General features: G+C 58.9%; 1 pseudogene; it reads left to right on the top strand.

The window, feature by feature from the left end:
- Window positions 1-2131: 2131 nt before the first annotated feature.
- On the top strand, window positions 2132-6663 carry LOC121492596 (annotated as a pseudogene).
- The last annotated feature ends 2968 nt before the right edge of the window (window positions 6664-9631 follow it).

Below are 9631 nucleotides of genomic sequence, written 5' to 3'. Positions count from 1 at the left end.
AGGGGCTTGTGTCCTGTCCTTCCTGGAGGGGTGCCACCCTCCAGGAAGGACAGGGAGATGAGGCAGGGCACAGTGTTGGCTGGCCAGAGCCTCAGGGTCTCCACACTCACCATCACGCTCTGCTCCAGAGGTCCATGAGCATCGAGCTTCCCTGTGGACGTGGAGGTCAGAGGGGTCAAGACGTCAAGGCCAACCCCATTAGTGGTCCCTGGAGAAGAGGGTTCATCGTAGCTGACACTGACTGGGGTCCTGGGATGGGACGGGATGTTGCATCCAACCCCACCTGGGCACCAGGAGGGGATGGAACATCAAGGCCAAAGCTGCCCGTGGTCCCCTGAGAGTAGGGGACATTGTGGCCAACCCCGCCCAGGGTCCCTGGAGAGGAGCAAATGTCGTGGGCAACCCCAACCCAGGCCACAGGAGAGGAGGGGACATTGAGTCCGACCCAGACCAGGGTCCCAGGAGGGACAGGACATCATGGCTGATACCAATCAGGGGCCTGGGAGGGGTCGGGACGTCGAGGCCAACCCCGACCAGGGATGCAGGTGGGGACAGGACGTCGCAGAACACACACGTGGCTCCTGGAGAGGAGGAGATGTTGCGGCCGCCCCCAACTGGGGCCCCGGGAAGGGATAAGACGTCGCGTCCGACCCTGCCGAGGGTCTCGGGAAGGGACGGGATGTTGTGTCCATCCCAGCCCCGGGTCCTCGGGGAGGAGGGGACATCCCGGCCGACCCCACCATTTTACCTGGAGAGAAGGGGACATCGTAGCTGACCCTGATCGGGGTCCCTGGAGGGGATGGGATGTCATGTCCAACCCCTACCAGGGTCCCAGGAGGATTTGGGTCATTGCGGTTGACCCCAACTGGGGTCCTCGGGGGTGGGGGGAACAGGATGTCGTGGCTGAGGAGGGGCTGGCACCACCAACCCCGACTGGGGTCCTTGGAGGGGACGGGACATCGTGGCCAACATTAACCAGTGTCTCTTGACAGGAAGTGACAGCGCAGACAACACTGTCCAATGTCTCCAAAGTGGAGGATGTAGCACGGGCGACACTGTCCAGTGTCCCATGAGAGGAGGAGTGAGCATGGCCTATACAGACTGGAGTCCCCGGAGAGGAGGGGACAGCATGGCTGACATAGCCCTGGGTTATGGGAGAAGAGGGGACAGCGTCACTGACACTGTCTGGTGTCCTGGGAGAGGAAGCGACAGTGTGGCAGACACTGCCCATTATCCCAGGAGATGTGGGGCTGTACGTTTGACAGTGCCCAGTGCCCTGTGACAGGGGTGACAGTGTGAACGACATTGCCCAGTGTCCCCGAAGTGAAGAGGACAGCGCAGCTGACACACTCCCATGTTCCAGGAGAGGAGGGAACAGTGTGGCAGACATTGACCAGTGTTCCCTGAGAGCAGGGCACAGCACTGGCGACACTGCCCAGTATCTTGGGAGAGGAGGTGGCAGTGTGGCCAACGCTGCCCAGGGTCCTGGGAGAGGAGGGGACAGTATGGCCACATAGCCCAGGGTCCCGGGAGAGGCAAGGACAGCGCAGCCACACTGCCTGGGTTCCTGGGAGAGGCAGAGACATTGCGGCTGACACTGCCCATGTCCTGGGAAAGGAGGGCACAGCGGGGCCAACACTGACCGGGGTCCCAGGAGAGGAGGGAACAACATGACCAACAAAGCCCAGTGTCTTGGGACTAGTGGGATCAGCACAGCCAACACTGCCCAGTGTCCTGGTAGGAGTGGGACCACACAGCTGACACTGCACTGTGTCCTGGGAGGATTGGGGACAGTGTGGCTGATACTGCCCAATGTCTCTGGAGAGGACAGGACACCACGGCTAACACTCTCCGATGTCCAGGGATGGTAGGTGACAGCACAGCCAATACTGCCTAGTGCCCTGGACGAGGAGGGGACAGCTGGGCCAACACTGCCCAGGGTCCTGTTAGAGTAGGTGACAACACAGGTGACACTGCTCATTGTCCTATGAGACTAGGGGACAGTGTGGGCGACACTGCCTGGTGAACTGGGAGAGGAGGGGACAACACGTCCAACACTACACAGTGTCCTGAGAGAGGAGGGGACAGCACGGCCGACACTGCACAGTGTCCTCAGAGCGGTGGGGACAGCATGGCTGACGCTTCACAGTGTCCTGAGAGAGGAGAGGACAGTGCCGCGGACACTTCCCAGGGTCCTGTGTGTGGATCAGACAGCTCAGCTGAGAGTGCGCAGTGTCCTGTGAGAGTAATGGACAGTGTGGCCAACACTGCCAAGTGTCCTGGGAGAGGAGTGGACAGTGGGGCTGACAATGCCCTGGGTCCTGTGAGAGTAGAGACCAGCATGGCTGACACTGCCTGGTGTCTGTGGAGGAGGTGACAACGCTGCCTACACTGCCCTGTGACCTGGGAAAGGAGGGGAAAACACGGCCGATACTGCCCAGGGTCCCGGGAGAGGAGGGGATAGTTCAGCCTCGCAGCGCTGAGATCAAGAGTCCCACACTCCACGACAGAGCTGCCCAGGAGCCAGGCAACCCTTGATCGATTTTATTTGTTTATTTGCTTGCTTGCTTGCTTGCTTAGGTATATATTCATTCTTTCTTTTTTTCATTCGTTTTAATTTATCATTCCTTCGTTTATTTTTTATAAATTGTCTTTATTCATGAGAGACTCACAGAGACAGGCAGTGACAGAGGCAGAAGGAGAAGCAGGCTGCCCGCAGGGAGCCCAATGCGGTAGACGGGCCCCAGGACCCCAGGATCACGACCTGACCCCAAGGCAGATACTTAATACCAGGAGACCCAGGCATCCCTGTTTCTTTAATTTTATGGGAGGCAGACAGGCAGTGTGTGTTCAGAGGGACAGAAATAGAGCCGTTCTGCTGAGGGTTTTCCCAGCCATTTGGACCCGGGTCAGCGTGAAAGCCAAGGGAGCAGGGCCCAGAAACATTCGAGGCTGAGAATTTCCTTCCTAGGCAGTCATTTCACAGATGCTTGATTGAAAGTGGTATTGTATGACCAACATCTTTCCATGTTCGGGTTCTCACAAGACCCAGAGAGCTAAAGCTCCCAACTTCACATAGAGTTGCAAGTTGGATGTAGAGATAGTTGGGTATACAGGCAGGAAGGGCGGGAAAACTGGCAATCCGGTGACTCCAGGTGTGAGGAATATGGGATCCCAGGGCTGCTGGGACGCAGCCTGCTCCAGATCCACGTGGGTCAGTGATGTTTCCTGACTCAGGACCAGCGCCAAAGAGGGGCCTTGGGGATGTTTACCTCCTTCTCCCTGGGACGGGGACATCTGCACCACTAGGGTGCACACCCCCACCCAACCCATTGCTGGTGCCTTCCAAACCACCCAGGCTGCACCGGTCCTGGTTCCAGTTCCAGCCCCAGGAATGGGCGCACTTGGAAATGTCATCTGAGGTGTCCTGCAGCCCTCACCCCCAAAGACCCAGAACATCGGACGGTGGGAGCTGTTCCCAAATAGATGTAGAAAGCTCTGCAAACCGAAATCCGTCTTTCCTGTGTCATCTCCCAAGGACCTGGCACCATGTGTGGAGAGAGACCCTTTGTTTCACCGTCACCTCTACAGCCAAAAAGGACAGTCCTCAACACAAGAAGAGTCAGTGGGAATCACTTCCCATCTTGGCCTATTCCCTAGACTAGGATCTTAGGGTGTGTCTAGAGATAGAAGTAGAGCACAAGGGTAGGCTGGGTGGCTCAGCGGTTTAGCGCCTGCCTTCAGCCCAGGGTGTGATCCTGGAGACCCAGGATCGAGTCCCACCTTGGGCTCCCTGCATGGAGCCTGCTTCTCCCTCTGCCTGTGTCTCTGCCTCTGTGTGTGTGTGTGTCTCTCATGAATAAATAAATAAAGTCTTTAAAAAAAAAAAGTAGAGCACAAGGTCGTGTGTGGGAGGAAAAAGAATATGCAAGACTGTGGGTGGCAATGGGGAGTAAGAGGAGTGTACTAGGGATGCTTGGGTGGCTCTGCGGTTGGGGTATGCCTTTGGCTCAGGGCATGATCCCAGGATCTGGGATCGAGCCCCACATCAAACTCCCTGTGAGGAGCCTGCTTCTCCCTCTCCTTATGTCTCTGCTGCCTTCTCTGCCTCTCATAAATAAATAATCTTAAAAAAAAAATGTGGAGATGCCTGAGTGGCTCCTTGGTTGAGTGCCTCCCTTCAGCCCAGGGCATGAGCCTTAAGTTCCAGGATTGAGTCCCACATCTCGCTTCATGCATGGAGCCTGCTTCTCTCTCTGCATATGTTTTTTGCCTCTCTCTAAGTAAATAAATAAAATCTTTAAAATAATGAAATAAATAATAATAATAAAAAAGAACAAGACGTCATGTGTGAGAAACACACAAGACCATGTTTGGCAATGGGGAGTAGAAGGGGTGGACTAGGGACAACTGGGCTGCTCAGTGGTTGGGTGTCTGCCTTCAGTTCAGAGTGTCTTCCTGGTCCAGGGATCGGGTTCCGCAGCAGGCTCCCTGCGAGGAGCCCGTTTCTCCCTGTGCCTATGTTTCTGACTCGCTCTAGTCTCTCACGAATATAAAATATGTCATAAAACAAAAAGAGGGGGTAAAATAGGCTCAATCGGGGTCAGCTGGGGTGTGGAGTCAGTGGGCCTGTGCTATGGGCTATCAGACTCCAGTCCCAATGGCATAAATAGCACAAGTTACAAGTGTGAGGACCTCTGGCAGGGCAGTGGCAAGGAAACAGCTGCTGGTCGTGGGGAGGGGAGGCAACTCAGGGGCACAGGTCACCTGATTAAGCAGGAGCCGCGGGGGGGGGGGGGGGTGGCGGCGTGGGAGACCCGGGCGGCTGGTCCACCTGGCTGGCCCAGAGACTCAGGGCCCCTGCCGAGGATGCAGCCACTGCTGCAACATCCATGGGCCGCCCAGGAAACGCGCATGGGACACTTCGACAGGATCAATTGGGAGGGAGGAAAAGGGCGCAAGGGCATGTATGCCCTCCAGCCTCAACGTCCCCTCTGAGAAAGGGGCCACGAGGTTGCCCCCATGACATGAAGGTGCCTATCAGCCAAGGCCCACCAGCTCTCCCCCTTCCCTGTCCCAACCTAAGTGCCCCAGCGGGGTGTGAGAAGGTCAGCATGCCGGCCAACCAGATGCACTGGACACCAAGCTGTGGGTGCACACCCCCTTTGCCATTCCCAGGGACCCAGCCTCCCCCCAGGCCTCAGGGCCGGGCCAGGAACCTCCTTGCCCTCACCAGCTGGCTGGCCCCAGCCAAGTGGGGTGCTCTCGCCAGACCTGGTGACCACCCCGACGTGCAGAGTGGTGGAGGTGCAGAGGACTGACTGGCAAGTGGACCCGTGAGAAGAAGGATGGAGCAACGGATGGGCAGGCTGCAAGAGCCACACCGCAACCTATCTCCTTTTGCGGCAGGAAGACTGTAGGGTAGACAAACCCTTGTGTCGAGGACTGACTTTCAATAGATCACAGGCGAGGGAGCTGCTCTGCTACCTATGAAACCCTAGCCCAGAAGCAGGTCATCTACGAACAGTTTAGCACCAGGTTCCCCATGAATGTGCATTGTGTGACAGGCAACAGGGTGGCCTCCTTTCAGCTGCACCCTGTTTCCCAGGACATGGGGCTCTCTGCACCGGATCCAGGTCCTGGTGCAGGGCTGGGCATGCCATGCTATGCCGGGTGCTCACTGCGGCCGGCTGGCAGGGATGTCAGGGACCAGCAATCCGAGGCCAACCGAGGCCCCATTGTGCTGCCTTATCATTCTGCCTGGGCGGGATTCTGACTTAGAGGCATTCACAGTCCTAATCCCACAGATGGTAGCTTCACCCCACTGGCTCCTCAGCCAAGCACATACACCAAATGTCTGAACCTGCGGTTCCTCTCGTACTGAGCACGATTACCATGGCAACAACACATCATCAGTAGGGTAAAACTAACCTGTCTCACCACGGTCTAAACCCAGCTCACGTTCCCCATTAGTGGGTGAACAATCCAACGCTTGGTGAATTCTGCTTCACAATGATAGGAAGAGCCGACATCAAAGGATCAAAAAGCGACTGGCTTGGCTGCCACAAGCCAGTTATCCCTGTGGTAACTTTTCTGACACCTCCTCTTAAAACTCACAAGGTCAGAAGGATCGTCAGGCCCTGCTTTCATGGTCTGTATTTGTCTTGGAAATCAAGATCAAGTGAGCTTTTGCCCTTCTGCTCCACGGGAGGTTTCTGTCCTCCCTGAGCTCGCCTTAGGACACCTGCGTTACCGTTTGACAGGTGTACCGCCCCAGGCAAACTCCCCACCTGGTACTGTCCCCGGAGCGGGTTGCACCCAGCCGGCATGAACAGGCTCTTGGCGCCAGAACTGAGAGCCCCTTGGGGGCTTGCAGCCCTGCCTCACGGGGTCAGCAAAAAAACAATAAGAGTAGTGGTATTTCAATGGAGTCCTACAAGGCTGGCAGACATCGTCCAGTCCCCTTGCAGGGACAGATGGGTGCTGGGGGCCTCCCACTTATTCTACACCTCTCATGTCTCTTCACCATGCCAAACTAGAGTCAAACTAGAGTCTTCTTTCCCTGCTGATTCTGCCAGGTCTGTTCCCTTGGTTGTGATTTCGCCAGATAGTAGGTAGGGACAGTGGGAATCTTGTGTATCCATTCCTGGCATCACTTATTAGATTACAAGGCATTTGGCTGCCTTAAGAGTCATATTTACTCCTGTCATTTACCCGCGCTTTTTTTTTTAAGATTTATTTATTTATGATAGAGAGAGAGAGAAGCAGAGACACAGGAGGAGGGAGAAGCAGGCTCCATGCACCGGGGGCCTGACATGGGACTCCATCCCGGGACTCCAGGATCGCGCCCTGAGCCAAAGGCAGGCGCTAAACCGTTGCACCACCCAGGGATCCCCTTACCCGCGCTTCATTCAATTTCTTCACTTTGACATTCAGAGCACTGGGCAGAAATCACATCGTGTCAACACCCACCGCGGGCCTTCGCGATGCTGTTTCAATTAAGCTGTCGTACTCCCCTGGTCCGCACCAGTTCTAAGTCGGCTGCTAGGCGCCAGCTGAGGCGAGGCGACATGCACAACCGTGGCCTGGGGGTGGACCCGGTGGGGGGACCGGCAGGCCGACCACCTCAGCAGCAAGGGGGGGCGGGGGTGGGGGAAGACAGGGACGGGGACTCCCGTCGTCGCCTGCGCCTGCCCCACAGGTGTGTGGTGAGGCCTGCTGGGCTCCCTGGGTGTGCCCAGGACACCCAGCACAGCTGGGACAATCTATGGGAAGGGCCCCACTTGCGTCCAGTGTTGCTGCTGCCACCGCTGGTCCCCCAGAGGCCTGGGCCCCTGTGGGCTCCGGTGGGTCCCTGTGGGGGTCTCCCCTCCATCCCACCTCCCCCTGCCCCCACCCTGGGAGGGGAAGCGTAGAGAGGCGAGTTAGGGGAGACGGGCAGGATGGGGCAGAGGGCCATGGGGGCGGGCTCGGCAGGGGTGTCCCAGGCAGGGTGGGTGTGGGCGTGGCAGAGCCTCGTCCAGCCGCGGTGCACACCCAGCTGGGCTTTGCGCCCCAGCCCGACCGACCCAGCCCTTAGGGCCAATCCTTATCCCGAAGTTACTTAGGGATCCGGCTTGCCGACTTCCTCACCTACATTGTTCCAACATGGCTCAGGCTGTTCCCCTTGGAGACCTGCTGTGGACATGGGTACGGCCTGCGCGAGATCTGCGCCTTCTCCCCTGGATTTTCAAGGGCCAGCGAGAGCTCACTGGGCACTGCTGGAACCGCGACGCTTTCCAAGGCGCGGGCCCCTCTCGGGCGAACCCATTCCGGCGCCCTGCCCTTCACAAAGGAAAGGAAAGAGAAGTCTCCCCGGGCTCCTGCCGGCCTCCCAGGATCGGTTGGTTACCGCGCTGGACGCCTCTCCGCGCCCTTCCCCGCCGCGCCACGCCGGACTCGGGGATCTGAACCCGACTCCCTTCCAATTGGTCGGGGGCAACGGAGGCCATCGCCGTCCCTTCGGAGGCGCTCGCCCATCTCTCAGGACCGACTGGCCCACGGAACCCTTCTCCACTTCGGCCTTCAAAGTTCTCGTTTGAATATTTGCTACCACCACCAAGATCTGCACCTGCGGCGGCTCCACCCGGCCCGCGCCCTAGGCTTCAAGGCTCGCTGCAGCGGCCGTCCTAGTGTCTGCGCGGTGGGGGGAACCATGGCGCCCCCCCGCCCACTCCTGTCCCTCCCACGCATGTCACCGACTGCCAGCGACAGCCAGGTATGGGCTCGAGACTCCAGCGCCTTCCATTTTCAGGGCTAGTTGATTCAGCAGGTGAGTACACACTCCTTATCGGATTCCGACTTCCATGACCACTAACTATCCTGCTGCCTGTGTCATCCAACACCTTTTCTGGGGTCTGATGAGCATTGGCATCAGGCACCTTGACCCAGTGCCTGGTTCCTCCCAGCGCCAGTTCTGCGTACCAAAAGTGGCCACTAGGCATCCGCATTCCCTGCCGCCTCCACGCCAGCGAGCCGGGCTTCTTACTCATTTAAAGCTTGAGAATAGGTTGAGATCTTTCCGCCCCAAGACCTCTAATCTTTCGCTTTATCAGCTAAAACTGCGTGGGTTCATGTCGAGAGCACCAGCTATATGGAGGGAAACTTCAGAGGGAACCAGCTACTAGATGGTTCGCTGTGCTTCGGTCAGGGCATGGTGCCTGGAAACCCCCAGGCCCCACGGCGCGACCCACTGGTGGCACACTGGGGACAGTCCGCGCGCCCCCACCCGCGCCCCGTCTCTGGGGGCAGGGGTGGTGGGGGAGCAGTCGCGCCATGGGAGGAGCGACCTGGCCCCAGCAAAACCGACGTGCCCCCCGGGGGGTCCCCTCTTAGGGGACACTGCAGGGGTGGGCGCGGGGAAGGAGAAGAGCACGGAGATGGTCTGCTCCCTTGCCGCGGGATTGGCGAGCACAGCTGCCGGCTGCTGGGAGCTGTTACCCAGTGGGGGGGGGGGGCCGAGCCCCCCCCCCCCCGCCCAGTCCCGCCCCGCCCCTCCTCCCCAGCAGTCCTGGGGCCAGTCGGTGATGGAAATGCGCCAGGTGGCCACAGGTCGCTGTCAGGTGGGCAGTCCCCCGCTGACCCCACCCCCAGCCCTGCCCGCCTACCTCTGGGGAGGAGGGACGACCGGGAACAGAGGAGAGGAGGAGGGTTCCGGAGGAACGGGAGCGGGAAAGAACCGCCAGACCTCCCGCTCGGCGGACCCACCACGGGCTGAATCCTTCACGCCCACTGCGCGGACCCCGCCTGTTTACCTTCTAATGCTTTCATGCCCTCTTGAACTCCCTTCAAAGTTTTCCACTTCCCCTTATGGTACTTGACTCTTGTGCCGGTATTTAGCCTTAGATGGAGTTTACCATCCGCTTTGGGCTGCATTCCCGAGCAACCCGCCGCGAAGACCCGGGCGGTGCGCGGGGGCCGCTCCCGGCCTCACTCCGTCCCAGGCTGCGCCCAGGTCAGAAGCACTTGGGCCCCCGCGAGCGGCGCCGGGGTGGGTCTTCCGTGCGCCCCAGGTCCCGCGCCCCACTACGGGGCGGGGATGGGCGCTGCGCTCTTCCCGTTCACTCCCCGTTACTGAGGGAATCCCGCTTAG

The sequence above is a fragment of the Vulpes lagopus genome, chromosome 6, assembly GCF_018345385.1.
Source record: "Vulpes lagopus strain Blue_001 chromosome 6, ASM1834538v1, whole genome shotgun sequence".
Classification (NCBI taxonomy): domain Eukaryota; kingdom Metazoa; phylum Chordata; class Mammalia; order Carnivora; family Canidae; genus Vulpes; species Vulpes lagopus.
The sequence above is the reverse complement of the archived record's forward strand: the minus strand, read 5'-3'. Positions and strand labels throughout refer to the sequence as shown.